The following is a 23,147-nucleotide window of genomic DNA, read 5'->3' as shown; positions in this document are numbered from 1 at the left end:
CACAAGGATTCGTGAATGTTATACAAGAGTATTGTAATTTGTTAGATGCAGATGTTTTTGAGTGATTTTACCATACCAAACCTTTCGGAATTTTGTCTATATACCAATAGATTGATTGAGGAAAGTGCCATTATGGATCCAAGCCAATTATAACAACTTTGTATTATAAGGCATTTGTATATGTTAAGAGGCACATCGCCTTGTTATTCTTACATCAACCCTGTAAGGTTGATTTTTATCTCCCTATTGTAGAATTGGAGGGCATAAGGCTAGGACACCTCTGTGTGTTCATGGCAGAGATGGAAGATTCCAACAAAAAAGTTTCTCATTTGTAGCCCAGTCTCTTAGCTACTGCCCTACACCTCCTCATCTCATGTGGAAAAAGACTTCCACATACATTGTTGTTGTTTAGTCAATTAGTCGTGTCCAACTCTTCGTGACCCCATGGACCAGAGCAAGCCAGGCACTCCTGTCTTCCACTGACTCCCAGAGTTTCATCAAATTCATATTGGTCGCTTCTATAACACTGTCCAACCATCTCATCCTCTGTAGTTCCCTTCTCCTTGTGCCCTCAATCTTACCAGAGTTTTTTCCAGACAGTCTTCTCTTCTCATGAGGTGGCCAAAGTATTTAAGCCTCAGCTTCACGATCTGACCTTCCAGTGAGCACTCATCCACAACAGGCATCCACATACATATCACCAGCTAAATCAAGAACTTCAAGAGTAAGCCAGATATGCATCCCCAGGCAGGTACCATCTACACCCACTTCAGTACTTTCAGTGAGATGTGTTCAAGGATGCGCATTGATAAATGTATCCTCAATTCTATCCTGGAAGATCTAATCACTCATGACCCTTGGGGTCCCTTCCAACTCTATGATTTTATGATAAAACCAATTATTACTTTTGACCAGGGTTGGACTGTGGTGTTCAGCTTTCCACACTGATGTAGAAGAACCTTAAAGATTCTGATATCTTCTTTAGTGCGTGAAGCCAACACATCTTTATATAGAAAGATGAACACTAACAGACAGACAGACATTTCATTCATTCAAATCATTGGAAGAACTGTATTAATATTGAAAATCTTAATAAATATCTTTTTTTTAAAAAAAGGAAGAACATTCAAAGGTGTGGGGGGTGCCTCTCAATTCTGACTTGCAAATTATTGATGTATGACAAAATCCTCATTTGAAGAATTCTCAGTGTAATCCTATTCTTGCTAACTCTGATGTAAATCCTGCTGAAAATATTACAAAGGAGAGCTGGGCCTAAGCAGCAAATCTTATGGGGAAAGGTGGAAGAAAGTGGGTTAACAAAAACAGATTAATTTTTGTTTTTTAGAAATTTAAAGAAAGGGAAGAAAGGAGGGAAGGGAGTTCGCTGTATTCACTGAGGGTAGGACTACAAGCTCTAGGTTCTGAGATGTGTGTTAAAATTAAACATTGGGGAATACTTTTTAAATGTCTGAGAATATCAGCAACACAGTAAGTAGCACAGGGGTACAGTGGTGTCTTATATCCTTGGATGTTTTCAAGAAAAAAGAGTGTGCAGGCAACTAGAAAGGCTGTGAAGGATATCCTGCTGGGCAGAAATTAATCCCTATATGTAAAGTTGATTGGTTCACCTCCCCTAATATTTTTACTGGGGGAAAACTAAAAATAGAACATTTAATAAAATAATATGTGCATAAGGGAAAAGGATTATAGGACAAAATTGTCCAATGCTGCTTGTCAGAAAGTGGGCGCTAGCTAGCATTATGGATGGATGGATGGATGGATGGATGGATGGATGGATGGATATATATCCCCCCAAAGACACAAGGCAGCATTCAACAGTTTCTGCAGGCAGCAGGATAAATCAAGGATAAGCATATTGTTAATGGGTCCTGCCATTTCTTGAAGCCTAACGAGGTAGAACCTTTACATTTCCAAGGCCACATACCACTCTGAGTTGGGGAAGTAATGAATGACATCTATCACAGGAGTTCGGCATCAGGGCCATGAGGCAAGGTGAGGCCTCATGCTGCAGGATCCCCAGGGACAGCAGATCCTGATGTTGATCTTCCTTTCCCCTTTATTCCTGATGTAGATGTTTCCTCACCTGTTCTTCTGCGGTGGTGGGTAGGGGACACCATTTTGGGGTTGCTTCAGGTGCCAAAATTTGCTGGGCCAACCTTGCTTAGTATACGGATCTCCTCCAAGTAACACAAAGCCCATTAAATTGTTATATTTACAATCCCAGAATGGAGTAGGCCTGACAAGAGTACTCAGACTTGCCTTCTAGCATGTCAGGGAAACAAGTTGATACTGCACGGGGGGGGGGGGGGACAAGAATGGAGGCTGGGGGAAGGAAAGACCCACGCCTATATTTATTACAACAGACGGCTTTGCAAGCTTACCAAATAGAATTTGGAACTTTCAAATGAGTGCATTGGTTACAATTCACAGACCCAATTTCACCCCTTCAATATTCACCTTCAAATAGTAAATTCCAGGGACAGTAGCGGGTCTCCTCAAACAACCACACTCTGAAGCCATTTCTGTCATCTCCCTAAGCTTGTGGACCCCTTCCCTGCAGCTCTTTGGCCGGCATGACAATGTCTTACTGACGTACTTGAAATTATATCTGATGATTTTACCTTAAAGTTGCATTGGCTAGCCCTCGGCTTGCTTCCTTTTGAATTTGTATTTGAGTTGGCTACTTGCTGTTTTTCTTTTCTTTTAAAGAAGCTTAGAAGCTCTGTATAGCTCTTGTTAATTTCATTTCATCTGCAAGTTAGCTCTCACAATGATGCTGCTTGGGCTTTTTTCTGTCCTCGGTCCACAGTGGTGGCATTAAACTGAAAACTCTATCACAGTAGGCATTAGACACGCCAACTCAGAGTATTCCCTTTTGTTTGTTGTAGCAAATGCAAACTTTAAATACAAATGGAGGGCCCCTGATGGATTCACTTTGCTTCAGATAGTTCTGCAGCTGAGAAATGGGTCAGCAGTTAAGACATAAATGTAAAAGCCAGATAAGACTGCAAAACCATTCTGCAAAATTATTCAAAATGATACAGTTATTAGCTTGTTGCAATGATTTTCTGGAAGTATGGTTGCAGTATCTACTGGCCAGGTGGATGGCATCTGTAGTACCAAACATCTGGACTGCACCAGGGTGGGGGAGGCTGATATATGTTGTGAAGAGGTTGAATCAAAGAGGCATCTAGACAAACTCTTCCACGAAGCTATAAAAATGTGAAGGTTTTACAAGCCACCATCTATAATTAGTCAGATCAGGAATATTTCAGACATACACCATTTCCAGTCATCCTTTTATAAAAATAGAGTATCACTTCTGTTGCTGAGGCAGATGGAAAGAATTGACTGTACTATAGTACACAGAGATTCCCTTGTGATGTTGCAAACTATCTCTCTGAGGTCCAGTTTTATTTTAATGTAAACACACCCCTGGCAGTCTGCCCAGATCTTCTGAAGCAGTTAATCCAGCTCAGATTAATTCTGAGAATGTGAGAGATGCATCCAAGACCATCTAAGGCTCGGTATTGGCTCCTGTGAACTGAACAGCTATAAATGCTGGGCATGCGGAAGCTCATTAGGATGTCAAGATGGGATCTCCAAGGCTTTCCAAAGAATAGATAATGCTGTGACAGCAAGGCCTGGATGAACTAATTGTCACATAAGCAGCCTCTGGTAAGATTTGCAATGTCTCAGATCAGATTTCCAGGCCCAGCAGTCACATCTTGGTTTAGGAGTAGCCATACACTACTATTCCTCCTTTCCAGGATGCTGCGTTAATTGATCATTCACAACACTGATCTCGAGGTCTATGGCACATTCCTTTTACATCTAACAGGGACTCCATGGACCAGGAACCTCAGAACCAGAAGCAGCTAGCTTTCCAGCAGGTGGGTCACTGAGGCTTACCAGGAGGGGCAAGGAAGTGGAGAGGCTGGTGCAGTTCAAATGCACTGGCAGGAACCTCAGATTAAGTCCACTGGTACCTTTGCACTGTACCAAACTCCCCACTGCTTCACCCCTCGCCCTTTTTCCTTACTGGAAAGCAACAGTGACCCACCTGTCAGGAAGCTAGTGCAGCAGCTCCTTCCCACATATATGATCTAGTTGAGATCCCTGCATTACAGGGAGTTGGGGGAGAAGACTGTTGGGGGTCCCTTTCTATTCTACAATTCTATGATTAAGCAAGGCTTTGGACTCATCTGCCACTGCATGTTGGTTCTTCAAGGCCATTGTACAAAATGAGGCACAAAAATCTGAGGTAAGGGAATATAGCTAGGCTGCAAAGGGACCAAGAGATCGGGGGTGGAGAACCTTTAGCCTATGGGGGGTCAAATTTGGCCTATGAAGCTGTTTCCCTCAAAACGTAATTTGTGATGTCAGGCATGGAGCAGCCAGAGGCGTGACAGCAGACGCAGAACAAGGAGACTTAAGGTGTGCTCCTGATTGTGTGTTGGCAAGGGAAAGTAGACCTTGGCTGCCAAGTGTGGGCCCATGAGGCTAGCTTCTGGTGTGCAGAACCGAAAAAGGTTCCCCACCATGGCTAATAGCAAATTATTCTCTAAGTGCATAGTATGGAGGAAGGGGATAGAAAAGCACAATATTACACTAGAACTCCTGGATGTCCAATGAAGCTGGATGTTGGAACCTGCAGGGGACATGAAAGAGATGTATTCTCCATGCAGCGCATAGTTAAACTATGGGATTTGCACCCTAGTGGTCCCAGGCCCTAAGGAAGTTAGATTGGCTTCAACCAGAGCCAGGGCCTTTTCAACTCTGGCTCCAGCCTGGTGGAACGCTCTGCCTCATGAGACCAGGGCCCTGCAGGATCTGATTTCTTTCCGCAGGGCCTGTAAGACAGAGTTGTTCCACCTGGCCTTTGGCTTGGAGCCAATTTGATTCCCTCCCTCCCTCTCTTTCTTTTTTCTTTTCCTTCTCCTCCTGCAATGAGGCTACATTTTAATATTTTAATGTTCCATTATTTTAATGTTGTATTTTATTTTTGTTTTTAAGTTGCAATCATTCATCTTGTTTTTATTATTGCTTGTAAGCCGCTCTGAGCCCGGCCTTGGCTGGGGAGGGCGGGGTATAAATAAAATTATTATTATTATTATTATTATTATTATTATTATTATTATTATGGTGTGTTTATTGATAGATGCAGTTTTGTGTGTGTGTGTGTGTGTGTATGCATGTGTGAAATCTTCACAGGGGTTTCTGAATATAAGTTCTTGTTCAGAACTGTCTTGCTGTCTTGATGCCAATAATGCTGTTGGAACTTTCATCTGTGTGAAGGCAAAGAAAGGATGTTATCTGCTGCTAGTTCGAGCTTTCATGGACAAATCTCCTTTTCTGAACAGTATTCTATATAGCTGCTGTAGGGAAGAAGGAAGGGCCATAGCTGTGTTATAGCGAACACACTTGGCACATAAATAGTTCTAAATTCAATCCCTGGCATCTTTAGGTAGGGATGGAAAGCTTCCCATTCAAAATTCTGCAAAGCTCCTGCCAGTCAGTCAGATCTCCTGAAGGTCCAGTTTGGTCCGCCCTAAACTTTATGCACATATTTATTTATTATATTTATTATCCCACCTTTGCCTTCCAAGGATGTCAAGGTGGCACACATAGTGCCTCCTCCCCCTCCTCCCCATTTCACCCCCACAGCAACCCTGTGGGGTAGGTTAGGCTGAGAGACAGTGACTGCTCCAAGGTCACCCAGTGAGCTTCATGGCTGAGCGGGGATTCGAACCCTGCTCTCCCAGTCTGAGTCCAACACTCTAACCATTACGCCACACGGGTCTTTCTCAGACTAAGGACCACATAAGCCCCTCTGGGCAGACAGCCTGGGATTGGGGCACGTGACAGTGGTAGGTGGGGCCAGAGGGAATTTTGAGCAAAGCAATGGATGCAAATGCAAACAGATGCAGATTTGTTACTGCTTTCACTTTCAGTGATGGCCCTTCTCCCTCCTAGTAGCAGCAGCTGCACAGTCCATCATGCTTTGGTCCCCTTTAATCAGTCTTGTTCCACTGGATCCCTGCCACTTTCGGATTGCAGAAATCGCTGCACATGTGGGGAATTAATTGTTTGAATCCAGTCGGAGGACCTGCAATTTTAGAAGTAGCAGAATCTTTAAGAGAAGGTGAAGAAGGCTGCCCTCTTCCCCTCCTCCCAACCCGCTTCGCTCCTTTTAATGGGCTGGCTGGCTCTTGGCTATGATTCCAGGGCAGCTTGAAGCAGCTGGCAAGTGATTATTAGCATAACAAAGAACTGTATAACAGCATTGTTCTATGCACTTGCAAGCTTTCAAAATATCTTGAATCTGATGTGTGCGTTTTTACACACAGTTGAGTTCCATTTAGAAGTGGGCAAAGTTAAAGTGCGCTTTTGGACATTCGTGGAATGAAAATTATAGCTTTGCCACATTGCCACAGCAGTCTGGCAGTGAGAGATTCTTCTGCACGTATCTGCAGACCATTGTTACACACACACACACACACACACACATGAGTGACACATGCATCTGAACAGATACTTTCTCCATACGTCAAATTTCAATTCTTCTTTACCGTTCTAAAAGGAAGAATCGGTGCTGGCACTGAAACCTAAGAGTTACGCACTCAGATTTGGAACTCCTGCCTGGTGTGTGTGTGTGTGTGTGTGTGTGTGTGTGTGTGTGTGTATTTACACATTTTGGGGCTCAGGGCAGACATTCAGAACAGTTTTGAAGGTTGAACCTGGTTTAAATTCAGCCAAGCTCAAAGAGTGAATCTGGATAATCTATTTGCATGATTGTAAGCTCATCTTGAGCAAGCTCCCCTACCCACAGGCAAATATTACTTTCAGATGTTCAGAAAACTTCCTGGAAAGGAGACCTCAAATCTACGTTAAGTTTCATATATGTGTAAGTTTTAGCAGGACTGTGACAATCTGAGTCACCATTTTCACCAGTGTTAGGGCTATGCTTTCCACAATCAAGGAAAGTTGAAATACTTGCAGAAATGTGTAGCCATTTCTGAACTCCTTACGGATTATCCTGTGGTCCTATTGAGATGCCTGCTGGATGGTTGTTGGAGGGAATTCCTAAATTTAGGCTTCATAAGGTTATAAGATTGTAAGTTGCCCCTGAGATGTCCCTGCCTCATGCCACCAGGCCACCATCTTCACCTACTGTTGGCACTATGAGCAGGGCCTCTCTTGTAGGTGTTAACACAGGGGTCAGCAAACTTTTCAGCAGGGGTCTGGTCCACTGTCCTCAGACATGGGGGCGGACAGCGGACTATATTTTGGAAAAGAAAAAAATGAACGAATTCCTATGCCCCACAAATAACCCAGAGATGCATTTTAAATAAAAGCACACATTCTACTCATGTAAAAACACATTGATCCCGGACCATCCGTGGGCTGGATTGAGAAGACAATTGGGCTGGATCCGGCCCCCGGGCCTTAGTTTGCCTACCCATGGGTTAACATATGGTCCAGAAGTTCTGATGGAGGAACACCTTTATGTCCTCAGGTCACTGTGTGTGTGTCCACAAAATCCTGAGCTGACAGCATGTGTGCCTTTTCTCAACACAGAGAAGCAGTGATAGGAAAAGAGAGAGAAAGCTGCACTTGCTATGCTTTTGCCAGTCATGAAGCTTTTTGATGCACAAAAGCCCTGCCAGGAAGAAAACCTCAGCAACAGCAAACACAGAGAGCATCATGAAACAAAGCCCGGTTGGTGGTTAGGGTGATGCAGGCGTCTGCTTTGGTACTTGGCTATTAGGTATAGGAAAGAAATTTGATTCAGTTCACATTTGATTCAGTTTGCCCAATTTGTACAAAACAATAGTCAGCATTTGAATGTTGCACTTCTCCAAATCTTGCCTATTCTGCTTTCTCCAAATGCATATAGCAAAGTGTGCAGGATACATGCATATATTAGTGCAAATAGCATATGAAAATGGATTATATACAGGGTCAAATGTCTTGCAAAAATGTTTATACAGTGGTACCTCAGGTTACATATGCTTCAGGTTAAAGACTCCGCTAACCCAGAAATAGTGCTTCAGGTTAAGAACTTTGCTTCAGGATAAGAACAGAAATCACATAGTGGCGGCGTGGCGGGAGCAGGAGGCCCCATTAGCTAAAGTGGTGCTTCAGGTTAAGAACAATTTCAGGTTAAGAACGGACCTCCGGAACAAATTAAGTACTTAACCCGAGGTACCACTTTATTCAGTGGAACTGTGTACAAGGTGAGCATAGTAGGAGAAATTCGCACCAAAACGGTCTCCTAATTTTCATGAGGATTCCACCCCACCCCACCCCCCGTAAAAACTCACGTGGAAATGTGGAGAACCAAACCTAAGAGTGGAGAAACGAGAAACCCAGACTGGCGGATTTACGCACCCCTATCAGTCCAGAGTTGGGCATGGAGCCAAGCCTAAAGCAGGTATCGTCGAAGGTTTGGCAGTGCGTGAGGCTACCTATCAGACTTGCCTATGGGAATTGCTAGGTAATGGGAATCTAGGTTATTCTCTGTCAAGACAGCTGCTAAGGGAAATTACATCTACCAGGATTTAGAGACGCTGCAGGAAATGAAGTGAGAGAAGCAGAGCGATCAATGGCACAGCTTCGCGAAGCTGATCCTCCCCTGGGTCCAACGCCTGTCAGATATGTTTGCTGCACACAGATGCTTCATGCTTTCAGAATGAGGGATTTAAAAGTTAAACCCTCGTCGGAGACTTTTCTCTCCTGCCCCAGATCAAGAGTCCCTGACAGGGCAGGAAAAAAGTAAATCCCAGATTAGGCGACAAGTTCTGTCAGCCCCCCTAGGATGTGCGTGTGGCAGCGGGGGTGGCGGGGGAAGAAGTCTGCCTCAGCCATGTCACCCCCTCATATTAGTTATTCTTGTCAAGCTGAAATATGCCTAGCCAAAATGATCCCCATGGAAGGGCAACACGCAGGCATGCTTGAGTTCATAGCGCAAGAGGCACAACCTCCCCTTTGCAAAGCACAAACACACAGACACATATATACATACCTTATTAATTTATTCCTGAATTTATAATCCACACTATCATAAAATTATAGCAAGGCAGAGTGCCGCATAAGGATACAATCAACAGAAGATCCATTAACACGTTGTTAAAAACATCAATGAATACTGATGGGTTAAAAAGAGAAAATTCACACGGCAAAGGCCTGCCTAAACAACATAGTTTTCAAAAGACGCCTGGCTTAAAGGAGAGATCCTTCTTGATGAACCTCTACTCCTGGGGAGTTCCACAGGGCAGGGCCTGCTACACAGAAGGACGCACTGAAGTTTCTGTTGAAGGACAAACAACCAAAGCCAAGCCAATGGGGAGCTACTATATCAGAGCCACCATGTCAAATATGGCACCATATCAGGGGATCTCAGCAACTGGGGTGGAGCCTAAGCAATCAGGTTGTCCCTACACATAAACACCCACCATTCATTTACACCTATATATTTTTTAAAAACGGAATACGTGGCACATCATTTTCATAATGCACATGTAGGTGGAGAACAATCTTAGCTCCATTTCCTAAGTAGAAAAGTAATGTATTTTATTAATTCCAGCAGAAGTCCCATGTGCTGATGGTGGGATCCCTTGCCCACCATGTCTGCTAGCTCATTGGATAAAAGCGGACCAATGAGCGGCATCCTCATCGTCAGTCTTTCCCAAGAAAGCTACCCACATATTCAGCCATCTTCGAAGCTCCGATTCTGTTAGTCAGTTTCTGTGCTGAAGGCAGTAAAATGCAGTTTTGGTTATTGATCTGATTTTACTTTCTCATTGGTGTAATTTGGTGTATTTCATTCCCCCCCCAAGATGTTTTTGGGTGCCCCTTTGTTTACATGTTAGAAAAGCAGAGTAAAAAAAATCCTACACACACTTACACACACATTCTGACTGATAGATGATCCTTGTGTAGCCAAAACACATGGGAGGCAGCTAATAGCAAGCTTAGGGGAATCCCAAGGTTTGCAGAACAACATTTTTTAAAAAAGAAAAGAAAGCTAAGCGGGGTGTAGCCCTCAAACAGCCCACTGATGGCTGAGCTGTGCTTAGTTGTCACAGAATGCTGGCTGACTGTTGTCGGGGAGGGGGAACAGAAAACTCTGGGAGCAATGGAATGGAGTATCCTGGGAAAGAGTACGAAGCCTGAACAGGAGCCCTCCACATTGCAACCTTTTGTTGCAGACCCCCAGTTATATCCAATCAAAATTAAAATGTGGGAAACTGTATATATTCTCAGGACGTGAGTTTGTACCCAAGGGCAGCTGCGCCAAGTTGGTTCATCTGTAATCTTCCAGCTACATACACAGAAGTAATAGAAGATGTGCACAATGCGCATTTGTGAAGGCTGATTATGATGATGACATGGCTCCCCAAATCAACACACACTGTGGAAACTTCACACTGGACTTCAAGCATCTGGCATTGTGTGCCTGCCCATTCTTCCTCCAGACTCTGGGTCCTTGGTTTCCAAAGGAGATGCAAAAGCTGCTCTCATCAGAAAAGAGATTTGGGGAGCTATGTCATCAGCTGGTGTTGGTCCACTGTGCTTCATTAAGTCCAGGGTCAACACAGCCGTCTACCAGGAGATTTTGGAGCACTTCATGCTTTCTTGCGCAGATGAGCTTTATGGGGATGCTGACTTCATTTTCCAGCAGGACTTTGGCACCTGCCCACACTGCCAAAAGTACCAAAACCTGGTTCAATGCCCATGGGATTACTGTGCTTGATTGGCCAGCAAACTCGCCTGACCTGAATCCCCATTGAGAATCTATGGGGCATTGCCAAGAGAAAGATGAGAGACATGAGACCGAGCAATGCAGAAGGGCTGAAGGCTGCTATTGAAGCATCCTGGTCTTCCACAACACCTCAGCAGTGCCACAGGCTAATAGCATCCATGCCACGCTGCATTGAGGCAGTAATTGATGCAAACGGGGCCCAAACCAAGTGCTGAGTACATACGCATGCTTCTACTTCTCAGAGGTCCAATATTGCTCTATTTGCAATCCTTGTCTTGCTGATTTCATTTAATATTCTAATTTTCTGAGATTGTTAATTTAGGGTTTTCATCAGCTGTATGCCATAATCATCACAGTTATAACAAATAAAGGCTTGACATACCTTGCTTTGCATGTCATGAGTCTATCTCATATATTAGTTTCACCTTTTAAGTTGAATTACTGAAATAAATGAACTTTTCCATGATATTCTAATTTTCCAAGTTTCACCTGTATATAGCCTTGAAAACAATTGCTCTCTTGACCTACCCAGCCATTTTCAATACTTAAAGTGTTCTGTCTCTCACTCATCCATGCTTTGCTTCAAGTTGGGCCTCTCCACATAATCCCCCCTAACTCCACAGGAGCTGCGTCTGACAGATGGCCCGAGTGAAGAATTCCAAGCATCAAGGCTAGCCACTATTCAGCAACAATAACCTGAGTCAACTCATGGATTTTCAAAACAAAACCCCACACACCTCAAGACTGCAGAAGAGTGGCAGTTTGATGGAATTTGTGAAAGCTGTTTTGTTTGAGCCATTTAAACGAGACTGGACAAGAAAGTGGATAAATCTACCCTAACGAACACTTCCGCACCTGCCCTCAGGGAGGGACAACCTGACCTAATAGCTCTTTTCTAATTTTAATCTCTGTGATCTCGCAGTTAATCATCACCTGTGAAATCCTTGCTCTGAGGGAATGAGATAATTTCTCCTGTGGCCCAAACATTTGTTAAATCTTTGTCTCATGAGAGGAGTTGAACATTCAACAACAAAAAACAAAAGCCTGGGTGTTTCTGAACAATGCCGAAACCACTGTGAGCGCCTCTGAAGTAAATCGGCACTGTCTTATTTTGATTTGCACCCACCTTGGAGCAGCTCCCAGTTTCTCTCTTCTTGATCTTAAGAGATGCTTTTATACGTGGAAGTTTGATGAATGAATGAAATATGCCAGAATTTTTACATTCTTCTCTGAAAGAGACCCAGGCCATATTCCGCCATTAGAAAAATTCACATCACAACTGTTTTAAAACTATATGAAAATGACTTTTTCAGAGATCCTGTTACACTGCAATCTGAAATAGTTTTGACCAGGAGGGGGGGAAAAAACTTTATTACTGGATTCTGTTAAACATATAAACTGATCTTTGGCAATTAAAACTGGGCTGCAACTTGGACACTAAATTCAACCAGCCTTTGGTGAGTCAAGTCTCTCAAATTAGTAATAGCACTGATAAGACTGATTCCACATGGCAAATTTTATTGAAGAAGATAATGTGTGTTAATGGGGGGAGGGGGAGGGTATGTGAAATGACCAGTTAATGTGATCCAGGCTGCAAGCGACCCATATAAGTGAAATTTAACAAATGTAGGTGCAGCAATTGAAGCAGGATTTGAACTCTGCACTTCGAGTGTTGCTTTTCTCAGTGACAACTTTACTGTTAATGACCCATAACAACCCCACAAGCTAAATATTGTTGTCGGGCTTTGTATTTGGTGTGTGCTTTTGTTTAGGGTGGTTTTTTTTTTTTTTTTGGCAACTTCAGATCCAAAGCAGAGCAAGAAATGTAGGGTAAATGTAAAATAACACACATGTCTGGAGGATTAGTTGTCTCTTGTCCAGAAATGCCACACCTCGTAATTAGAGAGGCTGTTAGTCTGTGGCATAGGAATGTGTAGGGTGTGGGCCCTTTCAGATTTACAGGCTTTGGGATTTATGAAAGAGCCTGAGTCCTCCTGGAGTTGCAGAGTTGGCAAGGCTGCTGTTTTAACTCCAGTAGAGCTCAGAAGCTCCAGCAGCTCTCTTGGAAAATGGGGGAGCAAAACACCCTCTTCCCGATCCCTGCTCACCTGGGAGTAAGTTCCTATGACACTTAAAGGGACTTCTGAATGGATGGTTATAGGAGAGCAGAATTACAGTAGTACCTTGGGTTACAGACGCTTCAGGTTAGACTCCACTAACCCAGAAATAGTACTTCATTAGCTGAAGTGGTACCTCAGGTTAAGAACCATTTCAGGTTAAGAATGGACCTCCAGAACGAATTAAGTTCTTAACCTGAGGTACCACTGTATTCCCATAATTAATCCCAAAGAGTTTTCTTTTAATTGCTTTCATATGTAATTTCCTAAATTTTTGGAGGATGCCTCAGTCTCTCTCTCCCCGCCCCCACCCCAGCAGCAGGGCTTCTGTGTCTTTAAGGCAAGTAGAAATTTAGCAGCTGAAGCTTTTCACATCACCATTCTGGGAAAAGCTTTACCAGTTGAATCCATGCCTGTTTTACAAATGCTACGGGATTCCTGTTTATATGTGTTGATGCTGCTGCTGCTTTATTGGTTTGGAGAGGCACATTCATTTTAATTATGTTTGTTGTGTGGCACCCCCCAGCTGCCCAGAAGATAAGTAACTATTCAACCTTTAGAAGACATCTGAAGGCAGCTTTGTATAGGGAAGTTTATTTTTAATGTTTAATGTTTTATTATGTTTTTATATATGTTGGAAGCTGCCCAGAGTGGGTTGGGCAACCCAGCCAGATGGGTGTGGTATAAATAAAACAATAATGATAATAATAACAATAAAAAAATTATTATTGAATAGGTCACTTATATTTTCTTTGGAGAAATGTTGGCAGGTATGACAGAGTGCCAATGTGCATATGTGCAGAGTGCCTTTCCCTTAGCCCTGAATAATAATGGCCAGTCCCTGCACATCTGAAATTACAGGCGAAGGATTTCAGGGTAGCCATTTCCAGGCAAGCTTGAGCCCCACAACCTCACATTTTAAGAAATGGTGCTTTGCGGCCTGTGATATATTCTTTACCAAACAAACCATTGCCTCAGTGCCAGCTATGTGCTGCTCATAATTGATTAGTATGAAAGCATTTTTAGTTTAAAATAAATCTCATGAAATCTGCCCGCAAGCTGGCCCAGCCTCTTCTGGAGCAGTGTTATGCTTTGTGCATTCTCGTTTGCCTCGAATGCAGCCTGATCCTTGTGTAATAATTCCATGGGAAAATCCAGCACTGACTGCATAACTGATTTGGCATGGCACTGGGCTTTAATTGCTTTCAGGTTTTGCTTGCAAAGGCCAAGAAACCCAAGCCCCACATAGCGCAGCGCTGCTCTCCCTCTGCAAAGAGCGTCTCTGCGGAATAGAGGGCCGTAGAAGGGAGTGCTGCGCACACTCAAAACGAAGAGGGAGGCTTTTCAAAAGCCCAGCAGATGTCTGACTGATGGCCCATGTGGCAAATCAATGCTTTATTAAGCCAGATTCTGTTACCAAGCTGACGTATTTCCCCTGGAACCAGATTTTCTTCCAAGGCTGGACTTTGACCTAGCAGGCTTCGGTTAAGATCTCCAATCCAGCACGGCCCCACTGAAAGGATCCAACAAGTTGCTTTTTCTCAGCTTTGGTTTCATATCTGTTAAATAGGAATTGCAATTAAAAGGTGGTCCCTTTCTTGCAAGCTGGGTTAAAGGTGGGTTGCAGAACCTAAACACTTATTGATTTATTAAATGTGTATACTGCTCTCCATCCGCAGGTCTCAGGGTGGTTCACAGCATAAAAACACAATATAAAAAGCACAAAATACATAATAAAAATAATAACAACAATAAAACAATAATCCACCTTCCCACAACACATTTAAAAGGGCATTGGATGTTAATCAGCCCAAGGCCTGGTTGAAGACAAAGGTTTTTGCTTGACACTTAAAGGTGTATAATGAAGGTACCAGCCGAACCTTCCTGGGGAGAACATTCCACAAATAGATCGGCGTGTAATTGTTTGTCGGATATTTCACTTCTCTGGATTTTGTGATGGAATTCTATGTTAAAGAAAAATTGAGGGGGGGGGGAATATGTATTCAATGTTGGTATTTTGAGATCCAAAATACTTACTTAAATTTGAATTTTTAAAGATTAGTGTGGGAATTAGTTGGAAGAAGAAGAAGAGGAAGAGTTTGGATTTGATATCCCGCTTTATCACTACCCGAAGGAGTCTCAAAGCGGCTAACATTCTCCTTTCCCTTCCTCCCCCACAACAAACACCCTGTGAGGTGAGTGAGGCTGAGAGACTTCAGAGAAGTGTGACTGGCCCTAGGTCACCCAGCAGTTGCAGGTGGAGGAGCAGGGAAGCGAACCTGGTTCCCCAGATTACGAGTCTACCGCTCTTAACCACTACACCACACTGGCTCTACACCACACTGGAAGAGACTTTTGAACAAACACCTGCCAAACTGACATGGGCTTAGAATCATAGAACTGTAGAGTTGGAATCCTGCCCTATGTGGACTCAAACCACCAACTTTCTGGTTAACATCCAGACACTAACCCATTGTACCCCAGAGGTCCCTGAATGGAAACAGTCTGATTCATTCATTGCTAGTCTCTCATATTCTTACTTGCCATGCATATAACATATAGTGCCTATAATTTAGGCTGCAATCCTAGTGTTCTTTCTTAGGAAAGCGCCCATCTGAATGGACCACCAAACCCAGCATCCTCTTCTCACAGCAGACAACCAGATGCCAGTGGGAAGCTGGCGAGCAGGACCCGGGTGCAACAGCACTCTTGCCTCCTCTGGTTTCCAGCAGCTGCCATTACTGCCCCCAACTGTGGAGGCACAGCTTAGCCATCATGGCGAGTAGCCATCAATAGCTTTTCTCCAAACTGTTCTAAGAACAGTTTAAGAACTGTTCTAAGAACCAGTATGGTACATTGGTCTGACATGGTATAACATTCCATTTGCTTCAACAGCCGTTGTGTTCCTTTGTTCCCTTGCGCATGAACCAAAAGGTGTGATTACGTGAGGAATTTCTCCTTGTGACTTTAATTTTAAGAGTCTTCCGCATGGCCCAGTTAATCTGAAAACTGCATCTTCCAGGAAACTACATTTTGGTTAATGGGATGCTTGACATCTGCAGCCTAGCAGAGGTCTGCCAACTGTGTATTTGGGGCCTGGCAATGTACGTCCAGATGAAGCCCAGCGTTGCCCAATCACAATGTGCCCATTTCCCCAGTCTCCAAAGTTGTAAGTCTGACAACAGAGTAGCACTCAACCACTGGCACATTATTATTATTTTTATAAAAACCAACCAACAAACAAGTTGGAACACTGATCAAATAGTGGATGGTTTTGTTTCACTGACCTACTTAATTAAAAAAGCAGTTTCTAAAAATGGAAATGCTGTTTGATTTAATATGAAGATGGAGCTGTGTTTTTCCAACATCTGTGTCCAGAAAGGAAGAAAAATCCTGTTTTTACTGGCCTTCCTCCATCAGTCTTTTTTTCATTTCGTGTCTAAAGCACAGTAAGTTACATAAACATTCCATTTCTTTCCATAAATTGGCTCCAGTTTCTGAACAATAGAGTCACTGTGAAGAGGAGAAAAACCACAGACACACCCCACAACTGCTGGTCACACAGCCAAAGAGAACTAAAGAGACATTCTTTGAAAGTACCAAAAAGGAAATCCATGGTCTTAAGGCAAGACCTTTTAATGTTATACTTGGAAGTGTTCCTTCTTTCCCCCTACTTGGCTTTCTTCATCTTTGGCTGTCTAGTGCAGAATGCTTGACAGTGCAAAAGAAAGAAAGAAAGAAAGGAGGAAGGAAAGAGGGCCTGGAGACAGAATATTATTCTCTTTTAAAATGTGTTGATAATAGCTGTCAGTATTCACTAACTTCTGAGTGGGGAGCGCCAGAAATTTCAAGCACCTCACAATATGGGGAAACGATTATGAGTGGATTTAGTGCAAACAACACTGTTGAGGCTGCCCCTAACTGGCTGCCCATAATATTTTAGCTGTGGAAAATAGATACATGAAATATTAGCAGTGTATAATGACAGCGAAGGCAAAGTAAGCCAGAGCCGTATGATTTTCAATAGAGCGGCGTTAGGAGAATAGTTAGGAAACAAATAAAGATCTTTTCTGCAGCCATTTTTATATACTACTACTACTACTACTACTACTACTACTACTACTACGAATCACAACAATAAAGTTTATATTATTATCATGATCACCATAATTTAAAAGTGCATAAAGTAGTAGGAACCTACAACTAAAGATCTTAAGGACAAATCCAGTTTTCTGCTATTTAACAAATTGTTGGTAATAGTCTCTCCTTTTAAAAATCCATAATGAACAGCTACTCTCTCGTAACATTTCTCAATGCTACCTTATTAAAAATTGTTCAGGGTCTAATTAGAAAGTTACCACCAGCTATTTGTAAGGAAAACTACCTCATGAAGGCTGACTACGTGTTCTGTAGCCAACTCTCTGAAGGCAAAATTCTCTGCTGCCCAGTATTCTCTCACCCCTACTTCCTAGCATTTGCCTCCTGAGGTGGTTGCATCACTCTGTGCAAATATTTTTTAAAGAGGTTTAAATATGCTTTGAGATCAGCAGTTGATGAGCTCTTGGAGGAAGAGTGAGGGTGAACAGAGAGTGATGAAGATGAGGAAGAGCAGCAGCAGCAAGGAGGGACAGGAGGCTTTGAGGATGGACCTCAGAACCAGGCCTCAGCAGATGCCATCCTGTGGCGCCAGCTGGGGTGAGCAGCATGGAAGTATAATGAGACTTTTGGAATCAACTCCAGCAAAGGTCCCGATGCTGTTTGCTGTTGTCTGGGTAAATGCAGCCTCAGGGCTGGGGCACACTTTAAATCCACCACATGGAAACCATTTTAAATTGCTCTATGTGGGGACTGTGATCACATGGTGAGCAGGTTGTGTGTGTGTGTGTTCATGTGTGCGCGTACACCCAGAGATTGACCATGTGGATGAAGTCTAGATGAAACTCTCTCCAAGCCACTTTTTTATTTTATTATGGAGGGCACCAATTGTGGTGGTAGGGAGGAAATTGCCCGATCCGTGTGGTGAGCTGCAGCACGCGAGCGTGTTTGGACAGCTGCAGCGTGGAGGGATTTAAAGTAGCCTCCACAACATAAGCTTTTGCCCACATTTAATGCTGACTTGTAGATTAAAGGCCTATTAAGGGGTTTGCTAAACTGAAATACCGTAACTATTCCGTGACAGGAAAAGAACCACTCGCAGAGATAGGGAGTGGGACAGAACGGTGGAGACAGGAAGGGTGTTTGTAAACCTAACTCATTTACATTTGAATTTTCTTGTAATTTTCACAATTCTGTCTATGCTAGAACTGTTTTTCGAAAGGAAAGGGGGCCAAGAGCTAGAGGGAGGATAGGCACACATACCACAGACCCTCCAAGCATCCCTATTTTCCAGGGACAGTCCCAGATTTACAGAAACTATCCCGGTTTCATTTGATCCCTGAATGTCCCGCTTTCCCTTAGGATGTCCCTATTTGCCTCAGAAAAATGTTGGTGGGTATGGAGTTATGCAGCCCCTGAGCCAAGGAGATAAGTAACTATGCAACCTTTAGAAGACACCTGAAAGCACCCCTGTAGAGGAAAGTTGTTTTTTTAATGCTTGATGTTTTATTATGCTTTTATATATGTTGGGAACCGCCCAGAGTAATGCAGTCAGATGGGCGGGGCATAAATAATAAAATGATGACGACGGAATAGGACGTCCCTATTGGAGAAATGTTGGAGGGACATGATACCAGTCTCTATTTCTTTTGGTTTCTCATTTTCCCAATCTTAAATTCAGTTAGCCACATTCCCACACCAGCATTTTATCATGCCTTCGTCTTAATACGCTCAGGCCTGTATCCAACATAGTGCTCAGTAACCATCCGCTCTGAGCAAGGATTTACCGCATGCACAATGGCACATTAAAATCTCAAGCATCCTCAACCATCTTCTGAACTATCTTCAGGTGTTATAGAATTCTAAGCACGTAAGAGGCACAAGAGCGTACCCACCAACCCCTGCCTCCTCCATCTCCAACTTTGCAACGTCTGAAGGGAGATTGCCTGGACAATGCATACGCACTTCCGGGTTGGCGCCATAGCCGAATGGCGGATTCCCTCCGAGCTCCGGAGGGAATCTGCTAGACAGGGGTCGGGTCCTGCCGCGCTGGCGACGCGGGGACCCTCAAAAACCACGGGCGCGGAAGCCCGTGGACCTGGTGACTCGGCGGGCACCGTTTGCACCCCCGACCTGCGAAGAAGTCTTTTTAAAGGCTTCGGAGCGGGGGACGGGGAGCGGCGCGGTGCTGTGAGTCTTCTGCTTCCCCTGCCAAGCGAAGCCGCATGCCATTCGACTGAGAGCGCTGACTTATTCTTTTGGAAATTTGGACTAAAATCTAAAGATGACAACCCATGAGTAATTTTGAAACTGGACTTAAAATTTCTTTGGATTTGGTACGAGCGAGGGAGATGCAAAAAGGAAGTCCGTCTCCCCCCCATTGTATACAATTTAAAGCAAGGATTTGACAACTAAGGTTGAAGAAGAACCCTTTCTTAACTGGATAAAAGTTATTAATTGCATGGATTGAGAGTATAAGTAATTGTGCTGGAGGATGAGAGTTAATTTTTTGAACTAAAGTGCCACCCATCCCGGGACCGGGAGTGATGCGCGAGAGGAGCCTGCTGAGGAGACATAAGAGATTTTAACAGCTGTCAAATTAGCTGTCAAAGTCGGAAAAAATAGAGAACTTTGTTTCTGATGTTCCTGCTGGTTACAATAGATACAATATAGTTACAAATCGCTGAAAATAAAGAAGAACTGAAACAAATTAATTTGGCTTTTGGGTCGGAAGTGAAAGGAATATTGAATAACTAGAATCCCTCTAGTGGGGGTTCAGGGACATTACAAAAATGGAAATAGGTCGAAAAATACTAGCCGACCTGGAGGAGGTTATGTTTCTCGTGAGAAAGTTGCGTGAGTTGCAAGAGCAAGGTTTTGTTTTGTCTACAAGTGCCATAACTTTGGAGTCAACAGCAAAGGAATCTACTGAGTTGGAAAAGGATTTGATGTACAAAACCCAGGCAGCTGAACAAGAAAAGAAACTTGAGAAAATTGAAGAAGTGGAGAAAGAGATGTATGTTGAACAGGAGGAGCAGGAAGGAGGGGCTGCAATGCTGCAGAAGGCAAAGGTGAGCCAGAGGTCTGTCAAGATGGATATAAAAAAAATAATAAGAACTGGATGATAAAAACTGGGTTTGAACTGGAAAGTGAGGAGTGGAAAGATCTCCTTTTGTGGAAATCTGAAGATCTAGGGTCTATAAATCTGTGAAAGTTGGAGCCTTTGGGCTGTTTGGACTTAAAAAGTTTGAGAAACAAGATTTGAGCTCCACCTTCAAATATGGAGGTCTGGCTGGAAGGAACATGGACATCATAGGGATCGTGCCCCTCCGAGAGTTGGTGTTTAATATAAAGGACTTTCAAAGAAACCGGCAGAGAGGGACTGAAAGAGATTTAAGGGCCTCAGACATGAGGCTGCCAGGCTGATAAAAGATGGACTAATGGACAATGGTTTGGGGATTTAAACCGGGGAAGGGAGGGTGGGATTTGGAAATCCAAAGGATGTACAAAAATACTCTGATTTTTTCTATCTTTTTTGCTTTTTGTGTTGTCACAAGTAGTAAAATGGGGAATTCATGGAAGGGAAACTGGGACGATCTTAGAAAAAGTCTCTAAGTATAATGATTGATGCATATAAGCTAAAAGTTGATATACAAATTGAGTTTCACATAACAATAAATTAAGGTTAAAATTTAGGGATAAGAACTTGCTGAACAAACTATTGGATATGGAATATAAGAAGGGGAGGCGAGGGGAAGTCGCGGAAAAAAGGTATTGAAAATATGGATTGTACGTTGAACTTTTCTTTTTTTTCTTTTTCTTTTTTTTCTTTTACTTTTTTATGTATTATTTGAAATTCCAATAAATATCATTTTAAAAAAAGAAGAAATGCATACGCATTCAGGGACTGAACTTGCTACAGATGAACATCTGTTGCATTTTAGACAGTTATCCAGGGTTTAAAAACTCTGCACATGGTCTTGCCTCCAATTAAATATTTAAATGCACACATTTAAATATATCTCTCAGGGTCTGGGAGATCCTCTGTTCAAATCAAGAAGCAACTGGCCTACCAGCCTCAGAAGCGTTTTCAGTCTTTTGCCAGATGATTCAGGATGGCATGCTATAATAACAGAACAGAAACTCTGGCCTGCCTCTCTCTCTCTCTCTCTCTCTCTCTCTCTCGCCACACTCTCTCTCAGTGAGGATCACTGCCTCATGCTTTCTGTGTAGGGTCCTTCTCCTTCTCTGACCCTCCCCATGGCAAACATTTTGGGGAAATGCCACTATATATGAAGGTATGGGACACAACAGCAGGGAACCTTCTCAGAATAATGGAAGTGATATTAAAAACACCTTTAACGAAGGCCAGTTCAACCCCCTGTTAAGACTCACACTTGGAGTAAGCAAAAAGGTTAATGTATTCTCTACTGCTTGCCTAATTGCTTCTTTATCCATGATATCCAACTTTCCAGCCCCTGAGTTGGTGTCTGAAGCCAAAATTATCTGGACCTCGCACAGAACTTTAAGCTGTGGGAAAGCGCAGCTCAAAATGGCTGCTATTGTTTTCCGGTAACCTTATACTTAGCGTTTAATATCCTCAGCAATTTACAGAATACTCAGGATTCCATTTTGGCTCTTTCAGCTTGGGAAATCCCAGGCTAGACTTCAGTTACCTTTTTTCTCTTTTTTCTCCTTTTTTGCTGTAACACTGTAAGATCAAATGCTACAAATGAATAAATGTGCTAAGCACAACACACCACAATATGTTTGCAGAAATTGCTTTTCCCCCTCCTCCTTTGTATTTTAAAAGACACATTTTAATTACTGAGGCAGATGAAAAGAACAGAAACTATGTTGCTTGCTTCACTGACTGCTCTGTTAAGCAGCATGTTAAATCTATTAACGTGAAATCCAAGATGCTAAAAGGGCGGTACGAACCGTACAAATGGAACAAAGGATTAGTAAACTTAGTCTGCAGTCCTAGGCACGTTTTCCTAAGTGCAAGCCCCATTGAACTATACGGGACTTGCTTCCAGGTAAACGGGCATAGGGCTGTACTTTTGCTGTCAATGTTTTGAATTCCAAAAGTGACTTGTGAGCAAAAAGAAACAACAATCAGAAGAGGCTCTGTTCTGTTCATGGAATGTTCATGGTCTGTGATGTTGCCATACAGTTCAGGAACATTTAATTTTACATTAGTAAAGAAGGTTTAGAAGAAGACGAAATCACACTTCTGTTCCCAAGCTTGGTAACAGTTATAGATACAACAAAACCAATACAGGTAAATAGTATATTGTACCACACATTTTTGTCTCTCCTGCCCCATTTCTAAAACTGAAGTGGTATTTTAAGGGACAGGAATCAGTTATTTACTATGGGCCTTTGCTTAAGCCAGTCTTCCCCAACCTGGTGCCCTCCAGATGTTTTGGGGTGGTGATGATGGGAGCCGTAATTTAATCTTATGAACAGAAGTGTGTGTGTGTGTTTGTTTGTTTGTGTAATAGTGGGCTTCTGTGAGGAGAACAATCATAGAATTTTAGAGTTGGGAGGGACCCCAAGAGTCATCTAGTCCAACCCCCTGAAATGCAGGAATCTCAGCTAAAGCATCCATGACAGATGGCCATCCAACCTCTGCTTAAAAACCTCCAAGGAAGGAGAGTCTACAACCTCCCAAGGGAGACCGTTCTGCTGTCAAACAGCTCTTACTGTCAGAATGTTGTTCCTGATGTTTAGTCGGAATCTCCTTTCTTGCAATTTGAAGCCATTGGTTTGAGTCCAACCCTCCAGGGTAGGATAAAACAAGCCTGCTCCCTCCTTCATGTGACAGCCCTTGTGATATATGAAGATGGCTATCATATCTCCTCTCAGTCTCCTCTTTTCCAAGCTAAACATACCTAGCTCTCTCAACCGTTCCTCATAAGGCTTGGTTTCCAGTCCCTCAATCACCTTGGTCCCTCTGCACACGTTCCAGCTTGTCAACATCCCTCTTAATTTGTGGCACCCAGAATTCGACACTGTATTCCAGGTGTGGTCTAACCAAGGCAGAACAGAGCTGTGCTATTACTTCCCTTAATCGGGACATGTCTCACTGCTCATAGATAATGTGACGTCACATGATTTTTGATGGTGCTGCCCAGTTCCTT

This window comes from Podarcis gaigeae (genome assembly GCF_964106915.1).
Source record: "Podarcis gaigeae genome assembly, chromosome: 3".
Classification (NCBI taxonomy): Eukaryota; Metazoa; Chordata; class Lepidosauria; order Squamata; family Lacertidae; genus Podarcis; species Podarcis gaigeae.
The sequence above is the reverse complement of the archived record's forward strand: the minus strand, read 5'-3'. Positions refer to the sequence as shown.